This window comes from Chrysemys picta, chromosome 5 (assembly GCF_011386835.1).
Source record: "Chrysemys picta bellii isolate R12L10 chromosome 5, ASM1138683v2, whole genome shotgun sequence".
Taxonomy (NCBI): domain Eukaryota; kingdom Metazoa; phylum Chordata; order Testudines; family Emydidae; genus Chrysemys; species Chrysemys picta.
Genome location: NC_088795.1, coordinates 92,126,286 through 92,154,194, shown reverse-complemented (window position 1 = coordinate 92,154,194; position 27,909 = coordinate 92,126,286). Strand labels below are relative to the sequence as shown.

Below are 27,909 nucleotides of genomic sequence, written 5' to 3'. Positions count from 1 at the left end.
TGTTCTGGGTGTTCCTAAATCTCTGACTGCCAGAAGCTGGGAGTGGACGACAGGGGATGGATCACTCAATAAATTGCTCTGTTCTGTATATTCCCTCTGAAGTTTCTGGCACTGGGCATTGTCAGAAGACAGGGCTAGATGGACCGTTGGTCTAACCCAGTATGGCCATTCTTATATTCTAAAAATCAGGTAGCCGTAGTTAGGCAACAGAGTAACTCAGCCAAGCAGACTATCCAATTTATGGAATACCAAAAACGAATAAAGCTGAAACAGGCAAACTAAATAACCCTCTAAAAATGTCTAAGTAGCTTTATTCTAAAATGTGGCATAAATATATTTTGTGCTTGTGCAGTATATTTGTGTTGGCTCTGGTTTAGAATGACCTGCCTGACTCACTCATGGGTTTGTGAATTGGAGGTAATGCCACCAACTTAATCATCCCAATAATAACTTTATACCACTCTACTAACTGTACGCTCTATATAGAGAAAATACTACAGATGACTCAATACCACTACAATAGATATAGTTTATAGATAAACATATCCATCACACAGATCTAAAATGGGATGAAATATCTACCCATATTAATATTTTTCATGGATTGTGGTCTCTCTTTATAGAAACTAATAAATGTTAAAACCTTTGGATAATTGAGGGTTTTAGTAAGTTCAGCTGGCAAGCCTAGGGGAAGCTGGTGGGTGGACAGCTTCACTCTGCTTTGGTCCTCATTTGACTGGCTGTAGGGAAGCCAGCTGGCTTCCTGCTGACTGTGCTCCAGATTCCTGGAACCAGACTGCTGTGAAAACTTCAGCAACACCCAGGACATATAACTAACCTTCTGTTAGCGGGGTCCAGGTAGCCAGGGTTTACTGTATGTTTACATGCCATACAAACCACTAACCCTAATAACCCTGGACACTAACAATGGAACATTCCCTCAATCACTGTGTATCCTGTATACATACTGTATACTGTGTTCCCATACCCTACTTACCATAGCTATATACTAGAAAGCTACAATAGTTTAAAAAGAAAGGGAAATGTATGGAAATTTGAAAGTTTTAATCTTAATACAGATTTACCAATAGTCTTAATCTCTCTTTACATTCCTCTCAGGCCTCCAACTGGGTTAGCAGAGTGTGTTGTCGGTATTAGATTTACCCCCTGGACTGAGCCTATACAACCAGCACCCAAGGGCATGCTGCACTCATTCCTGGTCTTAGAAGAAACTATTCCAATCCATTCTCCCTGTACAGCTTTGTTGAACATCCTCATCTGGCTCTTGCACCTTCTGTCAGGTTCTGCAGTAGTGAGTCCTTGGACTGGCTCTCTCTCTGCCAGCTCCAGAGGAGAGGGGAGCTCTGATCAGAGGTGCTACTAAAGTAGAACTGGAGGTGTGGGGAGCTCCTCATGCTGCATAAAGGAGTAGTGTTTCTAGAAACAAAAATACACCCCAGGACTGCAGGATGATTACTCCCAGGATGTAGAACGAGGACGGGAAGGAAGGAAAGAAAGTGAAAAGCAGGGTTCCAGCAAGAGTTTTAAATGGAGGAAGGTACCGTGAAAGGGAAGAAGGGTGAGTGGGCACAGGGCGAGCTAGGTTTGAGAGTTGAGCACTCACATTCTCCCCACACCCCCTCAGTCCCAGGTCTTCTGTTGGTTACTTGGAAGCTTAATGCTGTCAACTGATGTTTTTTCTGGTTTCACACGTTAAATTTGCTCTCATAATTTTCTTGAAACTGCTATTTCAACAAGGGATAACCTTTGAAGTGACTGGAGAGGCTCTACTCTCATTTTCAAAAATGACACAGGCACTTAGGAGCCCTGAAGTGCATTGAAAGAGAGTGGTATACAGGCTCTGAGGTGCCCACTTCCCTTCTGAAAAGGGGACTTAGCTCTAGGGCTAAACATTCACAAACGCCAGCTATTATTACGTTTGTTGGCAACAAATAGGATGCTTAACAGTACCATGACATGTCCATCAGATAATAGTAATAGCTTAACTATAAAACACAGTACACATAATTGGTAGCTGCATTAATTCTGTAGCAGTGAGTATGCTGCATTAATTGTACTGTACGCTTACATAACTCCTTTCCTCTATAGATCTTAAAATGCTTTACATAGTATTTAATCCATTCTCACAACACCCCATGTGACCTTGGGTTTTTTAATGCCCATTTCATAGATTAATCTGGTGAGCTGCAGAGAGGTTAACTGAATTCCAGTATCCCACAATGAATTCTTAGCAGTCAGGGATAAAACCCAGGAGTCCTGATTCCCAGTCCATGCATACTAGACCACACATTGTGTTATAACTGTAGAAACATTGTTGCATCCTGGATCTGGGAAAAAGCACACATTGTTTACTTTCAGGGCCTGATCCTCAGCTGGCCAAAGACTGCGGTGAAGATAGGGGACTGGGGGTTCCCCAGGGAGGGGAGACCCAGCAAGACTATGGGGTACTGCAGGGGGCAGAACCCCAAGAGAAGGGGCACTGGGGTCCGGGAGGGACACCAGGGCCAGTGGCAAGCGAGACACCGACCTGCAGAGGGCGCTTCTGGAGGCCGGCGAGCTAATTCCCTGGATGACCAGCAGGAGGTGCTGCAGGGTGAGTCGTCACCCCCATTACACAGTCTATTAGCATTCTGGGACTGAGATACCCCAGGGAGCACTGGGTCAAATCCTAAGTCTGTCAGGAGGAAGGATGAGATGAAACAGGAGGGTGAAGTAGGCCAGTGGGCAGCCCCCGAATATGCTGGGGGATCAGGCCCTCCAAAAAAAAGTCAATACAAGGGTGGGAGTAGGCCTTTAGATGCTCTGAGGAGCCATGGCTTAAGAAGTTTGAATGAACCTCTAGATATTTTTCTAAAAACTGAACCTTACTGCTAGGCTGAATGTTAATTACTGTGTCAAAAGTAAGATGTCGTTTAAAATAAGGGAATAAATGGTGAGACAAAAGTGTGGCCTAGTGGCCCAAATAACATGGCTTGAGTTCTGATACTGCCTCTAATCCCTACAGGCCTTGGATAAACTGAACAAGAAAGGGTGGGCTGTGTATCTCATCTGTAAATCACAGTAACAGTGCACATTGCCTATTTTGCCTATAAGAGCACTAAGCATCATAGTGGAAGTAGAAGCAATTGCTATGGTTAAGTTTTGCATAAAGTGTTTCCATTCTAAACCCCTATATTCAGCAGGCTACTGACTAAAGGCTCTGTCCTGAAAATACTTATGCACATAAACTTTGCTCAGGGCCAGATTCTGCCACATTTACTCATGTTGAGGAGCACTTTATTCTGTGAATAGTGCCACTGAGTCAGGTACTACTCACTGGACTTGATTCACACTGCTTTCCACCTGTTTCATGCAAGTGTAACTCCATTAAATCACCCTTTAAAGTACAGTACTAATTAACATTCATGCTTTATTAGCCCACTATTAATGCATTCGGAACATTCTTCTCAAAATGAAGAGGCTTAATAGAGTTCTATTTTATCAGCCAGGACATGCTGGTAACTTATGGCTAAAGAAGATTGTGAATACTGTGGCTGAATTAATGTCTTCTTCCAGGAACTGGTTTTGAGGGTGTGGAGATCAATTTGGTGCAACTTAATCTGGTGGGAGGAGACCAATTAGTGTGAATTCATAACTCTTATGGGCACATGCCAAAAGATCAGGTGAAAATGGCTGCATGGATCAGTTTTTTATTTGGATTTTTTATTTTTATTTTTCCTCCTATGAAGCTTAGCCATTTGCAGTAATCTCAGACCGTCCTGCCCAATAAGGCCTCTCAGAGTCTATATCTTGATATCCTCCTAAGCAGCTGTAGAGCAATTAGATGACCTCATTGCAATGGAACTACAAGAAACAGGGATGTGGTACAAATTTCCTAGCATTAAATTCTATTTGCAAAATACTGCTGTAGTCCTGAAGTCGAGTAGTACATTTTTGGTGTTATGAATGTCTGCACTCAAAAATCAGCCTTAAAGGTGAACTCCAAAGAAAAAGCAGCAATTACCTGTATTTTATAACAGTAGTATTTAAATAGTACTCATAGGCTTTGATGTTCACATCACTGAAGCAAATGGGTTAGGGAAGAGATGAGATCCCACCTTTCACTGTGTTTTGGGCCAAACCATTCCCTGTCAATGACAAATCTGTAGGAGGCAGCCATAGGTACCGAAAAACTGCAGTGGGTTCATTTCATGAAGTTTCCTGCCAAGCAGCATCCAGTGTGTATTCAGACATAGGGATTTAGGGAATGCAGAGTCTGGTTCAGCCAAACCTGTGCACACCCATTTGTTGTTGGCAGTATTCTCCTGGCAAGTTACATTCTTGCATCAGGTTGAGAACAAGACACCTGCAACGGTGAGGTCATGTCCAACATGAAAAAGAAGGTATGCTTTTACAGAAGGGTTATAGAGCCAAGCTCGAAGGAAGTAGAGCATAAGGTCAACAAGGTTGGAAGACAGGTTTCTTAAATCCTTCAAAATTGTAAGTCCTCCCATACTGACTCTTGCTGAAGGAAGCGTGCAGGATGAAAGTCCATTCTGTGTGCCACCATGGCTACATCATAGCCATGTAAGTGCAGTTGCTGCTCTGAGATTTATTTAAAGTGAAAGTTTTCATTTGCACATTTGATATCCGCACGTCGCATATTTTATTCTGATTTCGGGTGATTTTTTTTTAAGCCAAACAAGTGCAAAAAAATCAAAATGTGTGTTTTCCAAAGTTTAATAGAAAAAGATGTACAGTTTCGCATGCCCTGATTTCTTTGGGTGAAATTTCAGTGAAGCAATTATTTCTGCATTTCAATCATGGGAAAATATTGAATTTCTGCATGTCTTCAGTGTATAGCCATTTTCATTAGAAAAAACTGACTTTATTTACACTATAAAAAAGTCTGTTCTACTGAAGTCAATGAACCTGTGCATGGGCACAGTGGTCTGCTCAGGCAGATCACACTGCAGGACTGGGGCCATATTAAAATAGGTCACGTTTTGGAGTGGTCAGTCTGGATAGTATCCCTTTAACAGACAATTTGGATAGCTCTCTCACTTCGAGAATCCCCTTATTGTTTGCTTTCCTGCTTGAAAAAGAGTTGCTTGATTTATTGGATATTTTTACATGCAACACAGTAACTGAATGTTCTACAATGAAATGAAGCTTATCAATCATCTAATCCTATGTGCACGCTTTATTGGCATTTTGCACAAAAATGTTATCCTGGGGGAGATACTGGACACTCTTCAGAATTCTCACATAGGATATTTTAATTTTTTCCTCTGATAAACAAGCACGATATTGAGTTAGGGACCTCCCTTTTTCCAACTCAGTGCTACAATAAAGCACTGCAGCAGTTAACGCCCAAACACACAGGCAAAGAACAATCCTCTAAATAGCACTAATATTAGTGGAACCGAGAACAAGACGGGTCCCAAGCGAGTAAAAGGAATTGACAGCAGCGGCAGAAATATTTTCAGGTGGCAAGAGAAGGCTAACAGACAGCTTGTTTCAATTTATATTTTTGGAAAATATACACTCTTAGTTTTTGGGTGGAAGAGTACAGGATAGTAAATTACTAACAGATTACTTCCTTAAGAAGAATTTTCTAATTTCATCTCAGCAAAGAAGTGGATTAGAGTATTTACTGTAGAACTCCTCAAAGAAAGCATCTTTTCAAATGCCTTATATAACCCAATGGTGAATCCTAGCATTCCATTTATAGATTAGTGCTTTTGTTGTTCTAACAATAGCAGATAATATAAAGTGCTGTTTTTATTTCACTGGAACAACTGCCTTGCTATTGGTATTGTCCTGCAGAAATCTGACTGAGCAAATACAAATAGATCCTAGGGAAAAACCAGGCCCTCAATTTTTACATAGGATTCCACAATGCAGTTCGGTGTAAATACATAAATAAAAATCAATCACCTGATGTAGCTCCCCCATGAGAACTTTTAAGGCCAGTCTTGCTCTTTTTATTGCTGGCTGAACAATTTGTTACCAATTTGCTTGCCAATAAAAGAAAAGCATGAATTACCACAACTGTGTTCTGTATATTCTATTTATGATATTTCTGAGCTAGGTATACAAGACCTCAATTCAGCAGTCCATCCTCCCAGACCAGAAAAACACTTAAGTACCTGCTTATCTTCAGCACCTGATAAAGTCCCTTTGACTACATGTGCGTAAGTGACTTTGCAGGGATGGGATGGACTTAAGTACATACTTAAATATTTTGCTGAAATTTGGGCCTTAGCATCTATGTGCCAATACAGGGTACAGTCCTGTGAACTTTTGCACAAGCTTAATTTTACATAGGTCAGATGACCCATAGAAGTTAATGGGACTATTAACATATGCATAAATTATTCATAAATGTAACTGTCTAAAGGATCAAGGTCATAGTCTGCAGGTATATTATTAAAAAATGTAGTTGCTTTAAGTTGAAATGTGACTGCAAGATTAAGCTAGTGAAAGACAATCTGTGCCAAAAGCAAATTAACACAAATTGAATTAAATAGTTTCTCTTTTCAAATGTAGTTCAACGTTCTGATCTGAAGGGGTATCATTTTGATTTTAACATACTTTACCACAGATGAAAGTTTACTTAGAAAAATACAATATAAAATAAAACAAAACTAGCAAACAGATTTAGTAGATGAAAGTTGCCACTATCCTTATCAGCTAGATTAGTATTTTAAAAGCAGTTAGGAAGCAATACTGTTACACTGCAAAAAAGTTACAAGTCTTCTCTTCTGGAGTATGAAAATGATCAGTGTATTAGGTTATGGAGAGACTGAACCCTATGTATATGAAGTAATAAAAACTCACTGCTGCGGCCATGTTAGAGTGTCACTTCATAATTATAAAAGCTGAGATACTAATCAACCCTTAAATAGTCTTTTCCTCTAAAAAAGTACAGTGTTTTGTTCACATGATTAGTTCCTTTCACATTTGTTTTTTAGACAAATGTATGGCCAACTGAAGAATAAAAGTCAGAACAAAATGGTTTAAACTCACCTTTCTGTCTTACTTTGTCTTTGATTCATATACAGAATTGTATGCCGCTGCTAGATTCCTGCAGGTGTAAATTAATGAACTTTGGCAGATGTCTGCCGAACAACAGTGTTTTACCTTTCAGTCTGATCTCTGTAGGAAGAAAATTCTTATTGGTTGTACCACACAAGGAAATGCATGACATCACAAAAGGTAGAAAAGACAAGCTTCACTGCATACTCCTAAGTGATTTAAAGCTTCAGCAAACCACACCCTACTGGTTACTTAGCACAGAGGAAAGTAGGCTGCACACACCTGCATGTTCAGACTTCTCAGGTAACGAAAATCATTTGCAGTTTTTACTTTTATTTTTAACATACACATAAATTCCATTTGCTTTTATGCTTTTCCTTAGTATGTCTTTTCTCTTGCAGCTTATCAACATTTAGTACAGGTTTAAAGAGCTGGATGAAAACCTGAGGACTGGTTCAAGACAAAGGTTTGTGGTTGTTTTCCCCTGAAGGAGGAAGAGGCAGCTAGAAAAGACTGAATAACCCTAATCTGCTTTAGAACTTTTGAAATTTAAGCTTCATTTGTTTTTTAAGAAGATGGACTTTGAACACAGATCTAGGTCTCTAACCACAGACTCTGGCTTCAAGGATCCTAGGTTCTATTCCTGGTTCTGCCATTGACTTGCTGGGACCCCAGGCAAATCACTTAAATATCACTTATCCCTTTTTTGCTTCTTTATGGTGCATAAATGAGGCCTGAGCAATTTTTTCTGATTGACTTTATTTTTAAAGCAGTCAAAATATCAGGTTTGGTTTTCCTTGCTTATGCTAAAGGACCTCTGGGAGGAATCAGAGAATGTTTATTGTAAGATCTAACACCTTCACTGAAAAGACAAAGGTGCTGAATTTTAAAAAAAGATTCCTTTATCCATAACGTTAGTTAGTCATTGGAATTGTATAGGTGTTAGCAAAAACAATTAAAACCAGAGTTTTAAAAACAGTTTAACCAGAAATCACTTTCCACCTCAATTGTTCAACTTTCACTTTCTTGGCTCTTGAGATATGTCACCATTTCACTAATTTTCCAATAATCACAGAGTTTCAGGCCTAGAATATTTTTAATATGAAAAAGAAGCCTTGTTAAAAAAAGAGAGACCTTTCAAGCCTTTTTTATATAACATACAGCAGCAAAAAAGACCACCGCTTATTCTACTCCCTCCTCTGCCCCACCCCTCCGTCTTGCAGGTCTCCTTTATCCTAACTGTCTCCGTTTATCTATCTATATTTACTGTTTTTTAATCCTTCTAGTGTTTTTTCAATAGCTACAGATGAAAAGTACTATGGAAGTGCTAAATATTATTTAGAACACTCTTTTTGTAAAGCAAAAACACAATTAAAATTTATATATTCCTTTTTGTAAGTCCATCACAGCACCTTCCCTAAAATATGATAGTTGTAAGTTATTTTTGTATATTAAAGTTTTAAAAAAAAATCTCTTTACTTTTAAATTCATACTTCAAACTAAAAAAAATGTTATCTACTCAGAACGTAGCATATTCGGTCAGATGCTACTGACCAATTATAGCCTGCAAGTAGAGTGGTTTAAATAGCTCAGTTTAGAGCCATGCAAAAAGAAAATAATCCACATTTATTTAAAAAAAGTCAATTTCTTATGAGTCAACAGCTGAAGAATCAGTACTAGAATGACTAGCCTTTTAAAAATTAAGGTCATATTCCGTAATCTTGATTTCAGGTTTGACTATTTTAAAACAGGCAAGCTAAACATTACAAAAATCTTACCTTTTATAGACAAGAATAAAAGAAGAAAGTACCAGGCCATAAACACCTAAGAGATAAAAAGCCATACAGGTATACAGTATTGCAATAAAGTGACTGAGCATGAATGTTTACAGTAACAACAAAGGCATCTTTTTTGTCTGAAAGAATATTTTCATTGGAGGAAAACTAATCTAGTGATTACATGAATCACTAAAATACAGTGCCTTCAGTTACCATAATGATAAATTTTCCACTAAGAAAGGAAGCATTATTCAGTTCAAACATTATTTTCAAAGAAAGGAAGGCCAGCTCTGAAGATGCACTCATTAGAAAACACCGAATCTGCAGCAATCCTATTTCATGTTAAAAACAAAAGAAAAAAATCAGCAGTCACGAATGCAGATGTATGTGGCTAATGGATCTTTGCTTATATCCTTTGATTCATGCTATAAGTTCTTTTGTTTATCCTTCAAAATATACTAAAAACTGAATTGCAGTGAATCAATATAAAACTTAAACTAAATCATTACTAATGAAATGTCATCATTATATACAATGGAGTTTTAAAATAGTATTTAAGCTACACATGCTTAACTGTGAGCAAGTGCTTACGTCCATCCATATTCAGCAATGGGACTTAAACACATGCTTTGATTTCCATGAGAATTAAGCACATGCTTGAGTGCTTTGTAGAATCGGGGTCATAGGGATGGTGAAGTGTCTCTTTATGTGAGGTCCTATGTTAAATCTGCCTCTTATCAACCCAGGTTGAGTACACTAGATGCTTCTTTGAACTAATGCCTGGTGCTGCACAATTAACAGACCCATTCAGCTGGTTCTTTTGAATGGTTTGAGGCAGTTTTAGATTTTCTTCACAAAACCATAAAATAAAAAGTGGGAATATTTTCCAGTTGGGATTCATTCTACCCCACTGGAATGAGAATAAAGACTGGAAGGTCTAAAGTTGGAGATGCACCAGTTAATGAAATTGTACTTCATGATTTAGAAGTTTACTTATGGTATGCAAAACCAAAAGAAATGTTTCATTACAGTTTGTGGTCTTTAATTATAACACATTGTACAGTTTGCCTCAATTTACTGAACACCACAACAAATACTGGTATATCCCATCTGATTTTAATGAGAGACCTTTCTAATTGAAGGCATTTTATCCTTCCAAACTGCTGAAAATATTTACAACAGGACAGCATAGTGTACATTCTGTCATACTGGGCTTATTCAGTTATTCATTTTCTTCAGTTAAGTTACTTCAGCTTCTAGTGTATTCATTGGCACATGCTGTGGGCTCAGTATAATACAAATGAGTAGATTAGTAGAGTCAAATTACTGAAAATTGTAATAATCAAAATGTTATAGGTGCCATCTATGTGGAGCTCTGATAAGAGTATTAGTCTTTTTTTTATAAACATACTGTCCATGCAGCCTCAACTGAAGTTTCTCCCAAAGGGTGAAGTTGACCTTCCTCACACATACCAGAACTTTCTGCAGGGAACTCTATGGAGGCTATGGCCAGAATTGACACCAGTCTGTGGTCATCTGTGCAGCTTGCTGATGGTCTCTATTACAGCCCGTTTTAGTCCTTCCAACAGAGGATTTGTCGCCAGTAGAAATCTAACTTTGGAGCCAGTAGCTACACCAATCCCAATAAAACTCTGCATGCTGGGCTATGTGGAGATGGCATGGAGCCAAGCTGTGCAATATGCAGAAGATGCAGAGTCCCTTAAATAATCACTTCTGCAGTCCCCTTCTCTGCTCTTCTGCGACGTTGGATGCCATCTGCAAGTCCAACCCTCGGGATGAATTTTCCTGAGTACCAAAATTTGCCTTCATTTACACACCGAAGGCCGCATTAAGGCAGGGATACTAAAGGCCTGCAGTTAGGGCCCCAGTTCCTGGAGTCATGTGATTACATCAGAATCTAAACGTTCATTAAAAACTAAAAAGCATTGAAAATGTGACCCAAGTGTAACCCACACAGAAACATCTGTCTGGGTCTGAAGACAGGCTGGAACAATAACTCAGAGGGGGTGAACTTCCCCATTCCTCTCAATAGGTTAACACATTGCTGAGTGAGGAGCCTACATCACCCCAGCAGAGGACTCTGTGAGGGATAGAAGAGAGAGTGCAGCAGGCCTGGCCTATCCACCCACCTGTACAGACATACCTTGGCTGCTGCTGAAATGAGTGCTGGGGGGGACCCAGCTGCCACCCCTGCCATGCCAGGGGTGAGAGCACTTCTGCTGCTCCTGAAGGGAAGAGACCCCTGCTATTGCTGCTGCTCCTGTGGGAAAGAAGTGAGGCCCCATGTTGCTGTCCCAGCCAGCCACTCCAAGTAGTGCTGGACTGCTGGGGCAGAGCCACTGCGAAATGTAAAAAGCAACAGAGGGTCCTGTGGCACCTTTTGAGACTAACAGAAGTATTGGGAGCATAAACTTTCGTGGGTAAGAACCTCACTTCTTCAGATGCAAGAGATTTTTTACAGATTCAGACTAACACGGCTACCCCTCTGATACTTGACACTGCGAAATGCTGTCTCATGATGTGCCTAGATCTCCAGATTACCTTAATCTGGCTCTGGTTATACCCATATTCAGCCCTAAAGAAACCAGTGGGCCAGATTCAGATCTGGGCATAAGTGCTTTCAATGGAGTTGCTTCCACGCATGCCAGGTCTGAATTTGACCCATTGAGTTTGGAAGGGCAAAGTTAAGGGTTATGGCCCCTAACCATTCAATTTAGTAATTGCTTTAGGTTTAAAGCCATTGTCTTTGTTTCTATTCTTCCCCACCCATCCCATTCCCTTTGGGGAATGAACATTTAAAATCAGATTACAAAACCTGGAAATATAGTCTTCTGGTGGATTGTACCACATTGGAAAGGAAGTTTACTATGGACTCTCGCATGACCCCAAAGCCCCTCATCCCTGGCCCCATCCTAGAGCCAGCACCCCCAGCCCAGAGCCCTCACTCCCTCCCCTACCCCAATCCCCTGCCTCAACCCACAGCCCCCTCCCACACTCCTAATCCCTCAGCCCACCCCCCAGCCTGGAGCCCCCTCCTGCACTCCAAGCCCCTCATCACCAGCTCTACCCCCTCCAACACCCCAAACCCCTGCCTCAACCTGCAGCCCCCTCCCTCTGCCCCAGGCCCTGCTCCCATTCCACCCCTTCTCCCAACCCCCCTCCCCAACTCTTTCCAGCTTCTACCTCCTCCCCCGAGCAATGCAAGGAGCTGGCAGGGTGGGCTGGGGCCGGGTCGCTCACTGCTGCTGGCACCAGGCTCCCCGCTAACCCCCGAGGCTGCCCTGGACTCTGTGTATCAAAGCGCGGGGCCCCCCAAAGCGCAGGGCCCGGGACAGTTGCCCCGATCTGTCCTATGGACAGGACGGCTCTGCCAAATGATGATCAGTTGGCAAGAACAAACGGGACAAATACCCAGTTTTGCCCAAAAAGTTGGGATGTCTGGGGCAGAGTTTAAAAAGGGGACTGTCGCAGCCAAAATGGGACATATAGTCACCCTATGTTCAGTGGGCATCTAATAAAATTACAAATTCTCTTTGGCTCCTATGAGATGATGATACTACAAATAACATGTTCTATATGTTATCTTTCAGGAGAAAAGTTAAGTTAAAGGATTAATCTCTTCTTTCAGCACATTCATTAGTTAAATTGAAAAGCTTGTTACATAACCAATCCTATGACAATTATATCTATCTCCTCAAAGTTCAGAGTGGATTTCTAACCAAAATGAAGGGAATGCATTCATGGAGATGAAAGTTCTTTGATGCACTAGAAATCTCCCATGCACTGCAGCAATTTTCAAATTAACTTTTCCCCCCACAATAATACTTTGCACTTACATAACACTTCCCAAAGATCTCAAAGCACTTCAACATTAATGAATTTTGCTTTACAGTTTCCCAGCGAGGTAAGGAAACAAATACTGTTCCCATCTTACAGATGGGGAAGTTGAGGCACTGAGGTGAAGTGACTTGCTCACAATCATATAGGTAGTCTGTGGCAGAAGTAAGATCTAGATAGAGCTCGTGATGGTCACTCCTAAGCTTTAACCAAGAAGCCATCGTCTTCCTATTGATTATATGTAAAAAGGCAGAATTATTTAACTTGGGTAAAGATCCCATAGTTTAGCAGATGCCACAGTAGCTCAGTTGGGAGAATGTTTGACTGAAAATCTAAAGGGTCTGGTACGCCTCTTTGCTTCATTTACAGGCAGGGCTGCCCGGGGGTGGGGGGGGGGGGGTGGCAAGTTGGGAAATTTGCCCCAGGCCCCAGGCCCGAAATTGCTTTGCCCCAGGCCCCCTGAATCCTTTGGGCGGCCCTGCTTACAGGTCAGACTGGATGATCACAGTGAAAGAAAGAAAATATCTTTATAATTATAAATAACACTTGTCTACTACAACATTGTGACAATTTGCAGGTCTCGTCTGTACCACCTCTGAATTGTAGATGATTTTATGAAATTGTATCATGAAGTTACTGTGTCATGGAAAGCCTACATGTATGTGGATCTACTCTGAGTTAGCAGCAGGGCTGTGTCGTGTTTTTGCCAGGCCAAAGACAATGGTGAGTCATCAGCACTCAATGACTGATCATATTCAAAGTAAATAGCTTGGGACAATGGGTTTGCTGTAGCTGGGAGAAGACACTCCCTCCTCTTGTCTGAAGGGGGGTGGGCTGGAAGTAATGGAAAATTACCAGGAGGAGAAGAAAAGAAGGAGATGATCCCCATTTTGTACCATATAAAGATGAAGGAGGCTGTTGCAGGAACAGAGAGGAAAGGAGGTAGAGGACTCTGCCTGCCTGCATGCCTGATGGCACACAGATAATCATAGAATCATAGAATACCAGGGTTGGAAGGGACCTCAGGAGGTCATCTAGTCCAACCCCCTGCTCAAAGCAGGACCAATTCCCAGACAGAGATTTGCCCCAGATCCCTAAATGGCCCCCTCAAGGATTGAACTCACAACCCTAGGTTTAGCAGGCCAATGCCCAAGGACTCCTAATGGAAGGATGAGCTAGCGAGGGACATTGCATTTATGCTGTCGTATTGTTTTGTATGATCTATTGCTCTCCTGTGCTTTACATGATTAAGGATAAAAGAGCATAAAGATGTTAGAGTGGGCAATGTGTGAGTGTGCTGACTGCTTCACAACAAAGAGTTAGGGCAGGTCTATATTTAAAATGCTGCAGCTGCACCACTGTAGTGCTTCATTGAAGTCACTACCTCTGTTGATGGAGGAGTTCTTCCATTGGCATAGGTACTCCACCTCCGTGAGAGGCGGTAGCTCTGTTGACATAGTTCTGTCTACACTAGGGGTTAGGTTGGTTTAACTGCATCACTCAGGGGTGGAGATCTGGGGGAGAGGTGTGTTTGAATATTGGGGAGTCTGAAGGATCAGCATTGTGCCCAGAGGGGCTAGGACAGCAGGTCCCAAAATCTGAGGGTCAGGGAGTGTGCCAGACAGAAGATCTGCACCATGACACCATGCCTAGGAAATCTGAGACTGGGGCAATGGCTGGACTTGGTTCAGGTTCCAGGGGCTTGAAACACCCTGGGAATCTAGAGTACAGGGGCTTGGATTCTTGTCCCAGAAGTCCTAGTGGGAGGCCAGTAAAGGATGCTAGCTAGGATTTGTCACAACCATTTGTTCAAATTATCACATACAGACATGCATCAGATACACAAGCTATCCTCAGATTAACTTTTACATTGTTTTATTTTTAGAACCAATTTCATAGATTCATAGGCCAGAAGGAAACATCCAATCATCTAGTCTGACCTCCTATGTATCACAGATCATTCAATTTTACTCAGTTATGCCTCTACTGAGCCCAATAACTGGTATTTGACTAAAACATATCTTCCAAAAATGCACCCAAAGACAGAGAACTCACCACTTCCCTAGGTAGTTTATTCCAATGGTTAATCATCCTCACGGTTAAAAAAATGTGCCTCATCTGAATTTGTCGGGTTTCTGCTTCTAATCATTGGTTTTTGTAATGCCTTATTGTGGTAGACTAAAGAGCCCCATACTATCTGGTACTTGCTCCATGTAAAGGTACTTACACACTGTAATAGAATCTCCTCCCAATCTTCTTTTAAACTAAATGGACTGAACTCAGTCTCTCACTGTAAAGCATTTTCTCCACTCTCAAATCATGTGTGTGGCTCTTTTCTGCACCTTCTCCAATTTTTCAAAACCCTTTTTAAAGCGTGGACACCAGCACGCGATACAGTATTCTTGCACTGGGCTTACCAATGCCATATACAGTGGTACACTCACTTCCCTACTCCTGCTTACTACTTCCCTGTTTATACATTCATAGAACGAGTTAGCCCTTTTTGCCACAGAAATCACACTGGAACTCATGTTCAGTTGCTTGATCACTAAGACCCCCCCTAAATCCCTTTCAGCATCATTGCTTTCCAGGATACAGTCCCCATTCTATGGGTATGGCCTGCATTCCTTGGGCTAGATATTTACAAGGGGGACTTTGGCACCAAACTGCCACTTTAGGTACCTAAATCTAACATTTTGATGTCACTGGCATTCACAAAACCATCTCTCAGCAGCTCCCTACATTCCCTAGGCACCTACTGGTTCACTCCCTTAGGTGTCTAAATTTGGCTAGCAGGCATGTGCAAAGCCACCTAAGTCCTGACAGCACTGAGCAGCTCAGCACCTCATGGGTAAGCCCTGGTGGGATTCACAAACTAGGTGTTCCTCTACCTTTCTTGCCTGTGGTGCCCAATCTGATGGGCATTCTCAGAGATCACTGAAGTGCACACCTACCGGACTGGGTCTCACACAAAACACTGCTGCTGTCACTCTGTAGCCCAGTGGTCAGTGCACTCACCCAGGATGTGTGATATCTAGGTTCAAATCCCCACCCTGCTCTGAATCAGGAGGGACCTGAACTTGAGTCTCCCACTTCCCAGCTGAGTGCCCTAACCCCGAGGCTATGGGGCATTCTGGGGGTGGGTGGGTCTCTCTCTTTCCATCTCTCCTGTTTAAGCTGTTGCACATTGTATGAAATACTGAAATATTCATTGGAGCAGGGACAGGAACCCGAGTCTCCCAAGTGAGTACTCTCACTGCAGGGCTGTAGAGTCACTCGCACTCTCTCTCTGGCCAATGAATATAATCAGTGTTTTTAACATTCCAGTCATGGGAAGGGTCCCACCAGATTTCCACAATGCCAATTGTATCCAGTTTCTTCTCAGAAATAAGAATTTCCAATTCCTCTTCCTTGTTCCCTGGCTCCTAGCAGTGGTATTTAAGCAACTGAAAAAATTCTTCTCTTCACATTCCTTGCCACATCTATTCAATTTGTTCCTGCCCTGGTGTGCTTGAGTTTGTATCACATATGCCTCCTTAGCAACGCCCCCTGTGTTGTTAGTTTAATGCCCTCACGGAGGCTAAAGCTTTTCTCCAACCTCGCAGTCATGCAAAACGAAAATTTCTGCCCTCTGCTACAATCCCATTAACTTCAGTAGTATTGCATGTGTTGTAAGTCCACAGAGAATTTAGCCCTATATTGTTTTTGGCGCAAAGAACAAACACTGAGGATATTTTTGTTGACATGTGGGATGCTGACACAAACTGGATGGAATATTTTATTTGCACTACAGCTTAAATAATGGCATTCAGCGTTCTTCTTTTACATAGGAACATTCTGTTTTTGCAGGTGGCTTTGTACATTAATTCAACAAGTAAAATTGTAAATGTCAGTGTAACAATCCTATTTACGTCATGCAGTCAGGCTTAATGACAGCTTCAAAGAGCCACTGTCTACAGATTTCTAATATAAAGCCACAGTATTCAGCTCCACACCTAGCCAAAAAATATTGTTGAAATGTCTCTGAAGAACACAATTACATTTCACACAACAAGAAGAAATGGACTGCTATTATGTGAGACAACAAGCTCTTGTACTCATCTGTGACAGTATCTGTTACCTATAGGTAATTTGCCTGTCTGTACATACCACATATAATACCACCAAGTCTTCTGAAGCCCATCCCTGGAGCAGAGATGTAATAGTCAGTGCGCATGACTATTACACAGGTATCATTGACACCACTGTGCTACCCACTTCTCTAAGACGACAAGGCAGTTTTCTCTAGGAATTGTCTAATATGGAGAGTTAGTGCCTAGCAACCCAGGTGTAAAGCTACAGCGCACTAGCCTGCCGCTCACTCCCTGGCTGTGTGGACCCTGCTGGTGCACATTAGAAGTTCCCTAGTTGTGGCATGGTAGTGGAGAGAGAGACCAAAAGAGTGAAATCCAACAAGGTTTCTTATTAAGACAACAATATTGTAGCTCCAGAAGCACTTGCAGCAGCCCCTGACCCAGCTGTGACATGCACCCACTTATATTTTCTGCTTCTGTTGTTTTTTCTTAAATCAAAGACTACTACTCCCAGCATACAATACTGGATACAGCAACACTATTGCTTTGATCGACTCCCATTTCAAACATAAAAGCATCCAGCAGCATTTGCCCCAGCTGTGGCCAGGGTCTGTAGTGTGTTAAGCCCCATATACAAATGAGGAGTTTTCAAAGGTGCAAATTCAAGTTAGGATTTTGTGGTCCAGAACTGGCAAAATAAATCCTCAATACTTCAAAGAGATGTGTCAGTGTAGAGTGTTACACCCTAATGGCATCCCGATTAAACCAATGGGACTTCATGCAAGTGCAAGGGTCTGCACTGATGCATTTGTTTGCAGGATCAAGGCTGTGGACAGATGTGAAGCTCAAGCAGAGAGTGTGGGTAGGAAAGTTATTAGCGGCAGGCTAGGAATGTTGTACAAAGTCAGCTTGTAGAAACTCAAAGGAAAAATGCTCACTCGGGGCCTTATCCTACAGTTTTCACAGAGGCAACATTTCCACCAATTTCAATGGAGATTGTCAGCTCTTTGGGAGACTCTCTTTGCTATGTGCTCTGTACTGCACCTAGCTGATTTGAGGCTCTAAGCAAAGATATAATAATAATGGGAACTTGGCTTGAGTAAGTAGTAAGGCAGGGAGGGGGAGTTCACTGAAAGATTCTGCAACCTAAGCTCATTTACAGTATGTCACTTACCTATTTCAAACCGTGCTTGAAAGCAACGTGCCATGCAACAGCTGAACTGGTCTCTTTTTGACCACACACACTGTGGTGTCCTTTTCTTGGGAAGAAGAGTCTTCCCTTTTCCCCACTTCAGTCGTAGTTTAAACATGGAAAAAAAACAAATATAGCTACCTATGGATATAAGATAGGTAGGGGCAGGAAGGAGGAACAATAACCCGAGATACCTATTGACCTTTCATTAAACATCATCCTCTTAGAAGCATCATTTCCTTCTAAATAGATAGAATGTTTCCAGTACACATAGATTTTGTTCAGTTGTCAAGTCCATTTCAAGTAGGATGCTTGGCCACTGAAGCAGTCAACGTTGCTAGCCTAGCTACCTCAGAAAACCTAGGGGGTACATATCTTTCAATTAACTTTTGTTTTGCTAAGTGAATTCAAGTAACGCATAGCTAGGCAGAGCACCATTTCTATGCAAATTAAAAGTTTGCTCTGGCTGTTCATTTGTGCATGAGGAGTACAGTGTATACGGGAAAAACTAAAAGCCTGAAGATATATATACAAAAACGGCTCTTCTTTTAACAATATCCATTGCAAGTTAGAAAACCGTATTAGGTGAACCTATAAATACTTCTCAGTTTGGTTCAGATAAACCCCAAAAGCTCAGATGAATAAGTGCTAAAAGACCTACTTCCAAACCCAAAGGTAAAAAGAAAAAAGCCCTTGGTTTGCTGACCTACACTGCATAGTACAAGGCCTATCTGTTTGGTAATGCTTTTGCCTGAGGACTTGTGCCTCCTTTTGTTTCTTTATGCTGTCTAGCAAAGGCCTAATTTTTTTTTGTTTAAATCTTTTCCTTTACAAATTCAGGCCTTGTCTATTGTAGAAAACTATAGTGAGTGGAAAGCTAGTTGAAAGACACCAACACAAAACCTAAAAGAGGGAAACACCCCTGCTCAGCAAGATGTCTCCTCAGCAAATGGATGCAAAGCATCTTTCTCCATCCTGTGATATACTGAATCAGTCTTTTGTGTTTCTTGGCAGACAGGTGATCCCCTGTCTATTACAATGTTCCTTTTTACCTCCAACGGTTTCTGATGCTTACAGTTTGTCTTCAATGATTTTCCATTGGCTTTTCTGTGGTTGTTGCAATGGCGGACAGTTGAGCAATACATTATGTAATTGGCTAGCCAGGAAGGGGTGACACTCTCAACTTCTTGAATGGGCCATCACTGAGCCCATTCACTTTTACTACAAACCCATAAGGGCATAATTTTCTATACAGTTACATTATTCCTTAAATATTTCTCATACACACATCTTGCAATGATTGTGAGCATCAGTCAATTACAAGCTTTCAGTAGAGACCTCACATGCTACCCTTCATGGATAAATACCAGAAGTGATGTATTAGGTGCAGTGAGTTTGTCAGGTCTGAGGCAGGAGGAGTTTGTAAAGAAGAGTGAACACTTTGTCTGCAGGCATTAATGGTCCTCTGTGCACATTATTTAACTTAATCCATTTACAAATGAATTTGTGACGATCAGCCCAAAATTCTTCTCCTTCAGGCAACATAAGAACGGCCATACTGGGTCAGACCAAGGGTCCATCTAGCCCAGTATCCTGTCTTCCAACAGTGGCCAATGCCAGGTGCCCCAGAGGGAATGAACAGAACAGATAATCATCAAGTGATTCATCCCCTGTTGCCCATTCCCAGCTTCTTGCAAACAAAGGCCAGGGACACCATTCCCATTAGAGCTCAGCTCACCATAAACAAGCTCTAACACATCAAAAAGGCTTTAAGTAAATTAGACTTATTGACGATTAAAAAAATTAAAAAACTTTCAGATCTTTGTTTGAGGTCTTCTGTGCTTGATGAATTCTGCTGATGAATTGTGCTAATTCTGATATAATTTAATGCGTGGGCTTAGATCAGTGACATATGTGCACCTTAAGAATGTGATATGAGCATTTTATAAATACATTACAAATGGTAAAAGGAAGGCACTTAAACCACGTATGTGACATGTAAATTTCTTTACACAGCTCTGCCAATGAACCTCAGTCCTGGCCTGCAACACACAATTTTGCTCTCATAGTCTTAGGCTTCTCTGGAGCAGAGAAAGAAATATCTTGAGTTTTGCAATACCCACAAAGAGAAACTAGTACTAAGACTCCCAAACTAGTTTTTATACATAACCCAAGACAGGAGATGAACTGAGGTCTCCAGAAGTTTAAGGCTGATGCATTAATCTTACACCTACACTTCCCCTGCTAACTAACTCATGTGTTTGTGATCAGAGCACAACTCTTCCTGTGTATTTAAAGAACATACCTTATTTTTAACTATCAAAGGTTTCAGCAGTAGCAATCATTTAACTCACTATAGAAATGTGTTCTACTGCTGACAGAATAACTTTACATTAATGTATTACAAGGGAAATTGCCATTTACATTCAGACATTGTGTCATATTCACAATGCTCCTGATAATATAAAAGCTCTGTTTGCTTTTCATTTGGGGACATGGATCAGAAAATACTGACAATTTTCAATGCTTGGCTTGAATTTCAATGCCACCTCCTTGTAATAGCTAACAGTGAACTACTGTTGGAATACACTAGGTCCCTCACACCACACAAAATATGTTGACTTGTTAAGTGTGTGGAGACTGCAAACTCCCTCCCTTCCCAAAAAGTTTAGCAATGGACCATTATCTTTGATTCTGACATCTGAAGAGAGGATCCAAACACCAGGAAGGAAGTTTTCAGAAGCTGTATAAAAATACTCTATAAAAGACCTTCCAAAGGGAATATTAAAACAGGATACAGTAAAGGAAAACGGGAAGGATTTAAAGGGGAGAGGCTCACACTGTAAATGAAAAATACTTCTGAGAAAAAAGAAAAAACACACCAAACACAGCAGAACTACTTTTGCCTAATGAAAAATGTATCATTAGTATGTTAACTACTTAAAATCGACTTTGAGCACATTGGTGGAATTCTTAAGTATAGTTAATTTGTACCTTCCTAGTACAAGAAATGTGGTGGTATACTTATAATCAGTGTTGGGCTATTCCTCTAGGCCACCAACATATTGGTGGAAATGGATAGGTTATATCCTGTGTACTAGAATTCAGAAATCTTTGAAGGGATTCCCTCCCATACCCTGAACACTTCTTGAAGAACTAGAAGGGAAAAAAAAGTAATGTTACCCAATAAACTGTAGACGAGAAGTCCAGGTGTGGAACTGCTCAATTATATCTGGTCCCGACAAAAATAATCACAAGTTATTGCCCTTTGTGATAGTGATTTGCATAATATGTATCAATATTCCATAGCACAATATGATCTAATGCAGGGATCTCAAACTCAAATCACCACAAGGGCCACATGAGGACTAGTACTTTGGCCTGAGGGCCGTATCACTGAAACCTTTTCATACAAAGATACAAAAGCCCCTCGCTCTGCCCCCACTCCACCCCTTCCATGAGGCCCTGCCTCTTCCCACCCCTTCCCCGCCCCAACTCCGCCTCCTCCCTGCCCCTATTCCAATCCCTTCCTCAAATCCCTGCCCTGGTCCAGCCTCTTCTCCGCCTCCTCCCCTGAGCGTGCCGCATCCCCCCTCCTCCCCCCTCCTTCCTGGAAAGTCCTAAGCGCTGCCAAACAGCTGTTTGGTGGTGGGAAGCACTGGGAGCTAGGCGGAGGAGTGGGGACACGGCATGCTCAGGGGGGTCGGGGGTGAGGGGAGCTTGGCTGCCGATGGAGTTGGCGCCTATGGCGGGCTGCAGGAAATAACTTCGTGGGCTGCATGTGGCCCGCGGGCTGCGTGTTTGAGACCCCTGATCTAATGCAATAGCAAAAGTAACATGGAATATAAAAGTTTAGATTCTGAATTTGTCTAAATTCCAAAATCCCAGCATTTATTTAAGCACAGACAATCTGTTCAGTGCTGTACAAGACATAAAAAGCCTATGCAGCCAAGAGTTAACAAGCTAAGAAACAAAATAGAAAAGATAGGATTGTACAAGGAAACACAGAGAAACTTTGTGTTATACAAACTTTTGTTTGTCTTTGTTTGTTCACATCTTGAAAGTATCATGGAAGAAGTGAGTCGTAGGGAAGGACTTGAATATGGAGAGACCGATGGCTTGGCAAAGGGGAATAGTGAAAATCCTTATAATTATGGAATGTAGCAGATCACTTTAAATCAAGCTTTTACAGTTATTGGCAAGATCTCAGAAGACAGGATTAGAAATTGAGCTATGCCAAAGGTCCACGGCAGAACTTCCTTAGTTTGTAACTGGCACTCTATTATTGAACCAGTAGGTTTTTGTCTGAACCTTTTTTCAGGCTCAAAAATGTTGTGACAAAATTGGAATTGACATTTGTTGATCTACATGGAGAAATGCAGATTTGTTGAGGCTCAGGTCTTGTTGGTTTGAACTGAGTTTACAGTGAATGGTTAGATGCAGTAAATTATATGGTAGGTATTAGAGATATGATTAGCAGTAATCATGTGATCTGAAGGGGACAACCACAATGCAAATCGTGGGTATGCCTTCACAGAATGGGGCTAAGTCCCACTGAACTCTAAGTCTGAGATACAAAAGCAGTAACACTACACAGTCCTAATGAGAAGCTCTCTGTTAGCTGTGTAAATGCTAAACAGCCTGCATGTAACAAAAGATACATCCAGTAAAAGAAACACTGGGAGGACAATGTTAAATTTTCCAGCTGTGGAGCAAATTCAGTTGTCTCTTTTCTTTTAATGAAAGGTCCAGAAAAGGCTATGTAAGTCTCACAAGGTAAAATTCACATCCTTCCTAATTACTTTTATATTTCTGAAGCAAGAAAGCAGATCATATAGGATATACAAACTTTATGAACTAATTGTTTTGCAGAATCAATATGTAGCAAATAAATTCTTAATGATCAAAGAATGAAAAAGGTAAGGAAGTGTAACACCAATAGACCCCGGTCGTCAGCGGGTGGGATCAAACCTGGGACCTCTGGAGGTAAATACATGAGCCTCTACTGCATGAGCTAAAAGCCATATGACACTTAGATATTAATGAATCGTCTCCACTCATAGCTAAGTGGTCTCAGTGCCACTAGAGGGGACAGAACATCACACCCTGGAGGTGTGTGGGTTACATAAGCATATAGCTTCCTATTAAGACGTCCATGCAATAAACATAAGACTATTACTTTTTCCTTTAAGTTGCATTTCTCCTACAACATGCTGCAATTCCTTGCTAGATCATCAGGTGGCATGTGACAGATGAGAGGGTAGACAAGAGAAAACTGCTCTAGTTAGAGTTAAGTAGAGAACTCAAGGACAATAAAGTTATGGTGTTTATTATAGTTAATCCACTGCCATCTGTCTTCATTTTGACAACCCACTAGATCACACACAATATTCTTCCACAAAATCCCTGACAAACTATACAGAAATAGTGTCAAAGGGAGCATGGATCCCCTCCAAGGGCTTGAAAATGAAACCTCTCATAACAAGAAGAGCTATTCCCTCAAGTGGCATTTCTGCAAAGGCTATTCAGTGCTACAGATGTCTCTACTGTGGCAGACTAGTTTGTATAGCGTAGTGCCATTTGTCATATTTATGAAGACAGGAGGTGGATGGGGAAACAGAAATAGGAGAGGTTGCAAAGAGTAGTCTTGGTCCTTAAGAGATAAAATGCATGAAAGAGGCTATTGATTCTGCTTGTTTGTTCAGTCTTTAAGTGACTGATGGAGGGCCAGAACCATCCATCTTTCCCAGCAGAAACCGAATGGGCATCCCTTAGGGGACAAGTAGAAATGCAAGCAGAAGACTGAACCTTTCAAATAGCCTGGAATGGAGAGAGAGTTTTGCAAGTCAACCAGTCAAAAAACTTGCTTTTCATATTCTTCCAAAACACCGTCTTGTAGAAGGAGCCATCTTCTGCAACCTTTTGGATTTCTCTCTGTGCTAAGGTGGTCTGTGGCAGCCTGCTAAGAAAGCTCACAAGTCATAAGTTATCTTTATACCCAGATGCCAATTTTTAGAACCAGATTACAGGATTCAGAATAAAAAAAACTAATTTATTTTCTTCACTGAAGATGGGAGGGATGGTTAAAATGCTAAAATAATACCTGCCTCAGCCTGTGCTGCTTGGTATTTACTAACACTATCTGCAAGTCATTACATGCCTACATACATGTGGTATCCTAAAAAACAAAACAAAAAACAAAGCAGGTGTTTTGATACCTGAACCTAATTATTTACCTACAGAGACTATTGGTCCATTCAAGTAGTTTCATGCACTCTATAGTTCCTTGTCTACATGTGTTTATTGGTTTCCACATACAGGAGGAGACATTTTGAAGGAAAGAAAAAAAGCTTTGAACTTGGTTGTCCCCTCAGAACACAGCTGACATGCAAAGGGTGCATGCTCCAGAGAAGAGAGGGGGAGAGCCTTGGTGTGTGCACTGCCCAGGGCAAGATTCTATCAGAAGGTCTACAGCACTGGACTGTCCTGTGCCTGCTGCTGTACCACTCAGCTTGAGCAACAGTCATCCCCTCTGTCGGCCAACTAGCACTAGTTGTTGACAGCAGCATAACACCAGCTGTCCATGTCTCCCTCAGAATAGCTCACGTACAGACACATTAGGAAGGCTTGCTTCCTAGGGCACTCCTATACACAATGGAATGTTCCTGCCCTGCTGCTTATTTGCATAGATTGGTGGGGGTCAGAGGGAGTATGAGGAAGAGGCTTCTCCCTCTCCCCCACCTTCCCAATTTTGCCTCCTGCAATGATTTAGATTAAATCTCAGGAAAAACTTCCTAACTATAAGAACAGTAGGTCAATGGAACAGACTGCCTTGGGAGGTTGTGGAAGCTCCTTCACTGGAGGTTTTCAAAAGGAGGCTGGATAGCCAACTGTCTTGGATGGTTTGGACATGGTTTTGCATCTTGGCAGGGGGATAGACTAGATGACCCTTGTGGTCCCTTCTAACGCTATGCTTCTATGAACACGCAACTTCTCCTGTTGAAAGTGCCAAATATTTTTAATTGTGACACATGACAGTGTAAAGTAGAGATTCTACATTCATGAGGCCTAAAAGGAGTAACCAGCACATATATGTCACTGAATAGCTGCTATCGTGGTTGTGACGCTCCCCAGGAGTTCCCAGGGCTGTGAGGCACCTCACCAACATCTGCCCTTAGTGTGAAAGGGTCTCGTCTGTGCCTGCTGTGGATCAGCTCCCTGAAACCACTAGCTTCTGGCAGCACAAGCACTGCCTTCCAGGCTTCAACAGGCCTGACTCTCTGTGTGTGCAGGTAGTGATAGGCACACACCAACCTCTGCGTTCTCAGAGCATTCCCTGCAGCGTCCAGCCCCTTAATCACTGAATGGTCACAGAGTTACCAGGTCTCCTGTTCCCAAAGCTTGTAAGAGTCAACTCAGGACCAGCACTTTGTTTAACCCCACAGCACTTAGCTATATTTACAGGGAAAACAAAAATTATCATCAAAGAATAAAGATTCAAGTAATAGCGAGTAAGAATATTGGAAACATATGGTTACATGTAAAGCAAAATCGTAACATGCTTTCTAGAGACTAAACTTGACAACTGAACTCTTTTGTCTAAAGAAGGTTATCTCACCCAACGTTCTCTCCAGCATTTTCAACCAAGCCTGGTTGAGACCCCTTTTTCATGAAGCAAAAGCACTGTTCTTTTCTCCTTCAGTGAAGGGTGCTTGGGTGTCCTCTTTGTCCCCTCAGCTATACTCAAGCAAACCTATGATAGGCATCTCAAGATAAGTTCTTTCCCCGCACTGTGTTTCTCTTGTTGTTTGTTTCTGAAGTTCTTTCTTATAATCCTTCATTTGCATTCAGTTCAGACTGCTCATAGGGGACACATTGTGAATGACACAATATTCAATTAACATGTGAACAGATAGAGGGATGGACATTTCGCGTCTGACAAACCTGTTTTTCACATTTGCTGGTGACTAATACCTTGATACAGTCTTTAAGAACGTATTTTCAGTTATGTATACATAACTTCTTACATAGCATTTGTACATACATTTCAAAATGGTATAGATGACCAGTGTGACACTTTTCAGAGTAGCAGCCGTGTTAGTCTGTATCCGCAAAAAGAACAGGAGTACTTGTGGCACCTTAGAGACTAACAAATTTATTAGAGCATAAGCTTTCGTGGACTACAGCCCATTTCTTCGGATGCACTTCTTTGGTATGCATCCGAAGAAGTGGGCTGTAGTCCACGAAAGCTTATGCTCTAATAAATTTGTTAGTCTCAAGGTGCCACAAGTACTCCTGTTCTTTTTGCAGTGTGACACTGGCTTTCATTTGCCCTCACATGACATTATTTGGGTAACCAAAATGTACATCCCAGAATCAGGAAATACCTGTAACCCCCTCTGGATCCAGTGGCGCTGGAACAGGGGGAGCTAAGGGGCCATGGCCCTTCCACTTTTTGAAAATAGACAGGCCTGGCCTGTTCACTTTTCGCCATGATGGACCCTGCCCCCTTTCCCCTCCTCGTCTCCTGGAGGCCACACACCCCAGCTAGGCCAGCAACTGGTGGAGCCTGGCTGGGGAGCCTGGCTGGGGAGCCTGGGCAGTTGTGGGAGCCACATGTACCCTCCACCTTCCTACGGTGCAGGGGGCCCAAAAGCAGCCCCCGGCCCATGTCCCCACCCCCCAGGATCTCTGCCCAGCTCAGGGTAGGTGGAGGTAGAAGGTCTAAGCTAGCTCCCCACACCTGCTCGGCAGGGGGGTGGGGCCTCGGAACCACAGCCCAGCCATAGTAAGATCCACACAGGTAGCTGTGGGGAGCCACAGCAAGGACCCTCCACCTGCTTGTGGTGTGGGGGACCCAAGAGCATCCCTCCCACTCATGTCCCCACCCCCTGGACCCTCCACCCAGGGCAGGTGGTGGGTCCTTGCTGTGCCCCCACCCCCCAGAGCTGCTGCCGCAGCTCTTACCATGGCCGGGCTGTGCTCTGAGGCCTCGCCCCCCCAGCCAGAGGACAGCTGGGGAGGAGCCTGGGTCCTTCCACCTGCCCTGGCTGAGGGATCCAGGGGGCAGGGACACAGGCAGGGGGCTGCTTATGCCCCACCCACCACCGCAGGCGGGGGGGGGGGCAGGTGTCCAGTCCCACTCTGGTTTCCAGCTTGGCCGGGGCATCCGGAGGAAGAGGAGGGGTGGGGGTGGGGCCTCAGGAAGAGGCAGGGCCTTGGGGGGAAGAGGAGGGGCGGGGCTATGGGGGACTGGGGTCCCTGGCCCCCCCACTTTTGGGAAGGCTCTGCCACCTCTGTCTAGACCCCCTTGCCAGTTGGCATTAAGAGGTTCTAGGTTCACAGTGGCTTTATAACAAAAGTTATAGAAATACAAGTCTAACCACTTTTACATAGAAAAACCTCTCTTCATTGCACATTAGCAAAGCTACCAGGTGTGCCAGAAAGGAAGAATAGGACATTCTGTAAAATCATAAGCTATAAACAACTGAAAAACATTGACAATGGGGAATTGAGACAGAGAACAACGAGAAACTAAGACACTACGGTTTTTTTCCTGGACATATTAAAACTTAAGTATGATCTATGGTAGCAATAGAGTGAATTGCACTATTATAAACAAAATCCATCTGGCTTGTAGAAGGAGTAGGTTTTTAAAAGTAGGAAGTGGGGGATATAAAAGCCAAATGGTGTTCTTATGGTTAGTGTCTGATTTTCCACAAATTTAAGCTAAGTGATTCCCTGATTTTGCTTGTTAAGTAACTAGATGTTTTGGGAAGCCATGTATATTTCAGATTGGATTTACATTTATGATCATTTGACATTGGTGCTGGAACTAAGAGTTCTGGGGGTGCTGCTGCATGCCCTAACTTGAAGTGGTTTCCATCAGATACAGGGTTTACAGTTTGGTTCAATGTCTCTCAGCATCTCCACTATACAAATTGTTCCAGCACCCCTGTCATTTGAT

At 42.3% G+C, this 27,909-nt stretch overlaps 1 protein-coding gene across 8 annotated transcripts in view; it reads right to left on the bottom strand.

The window, feature by feature from the left end:
• Positions 1-27,909, bottom strand: part of LNX1 (ligand of numb-protein X 1) — a 312,361-nt gene that overhangs the window by 99,828 nt on the left and 184,624 nt on the right. For 2 of the 8 annotated variants that reach the window (XM_024101524.3, XM_042841893.2), the window contains exon 1: positions 7,033-7,171. The exons of the other annotated variants lie outside the window; for them this stretch is intronic. The gene's annotated coding sequence lies outside the window, so the exon portion shown is untranslated. Of the gene's footprint in view, positions 1-7,032; positions 7,172-27,909 lie in introns of those variants that run through there. 8 annotated transcript variants of the gene reach the window in all.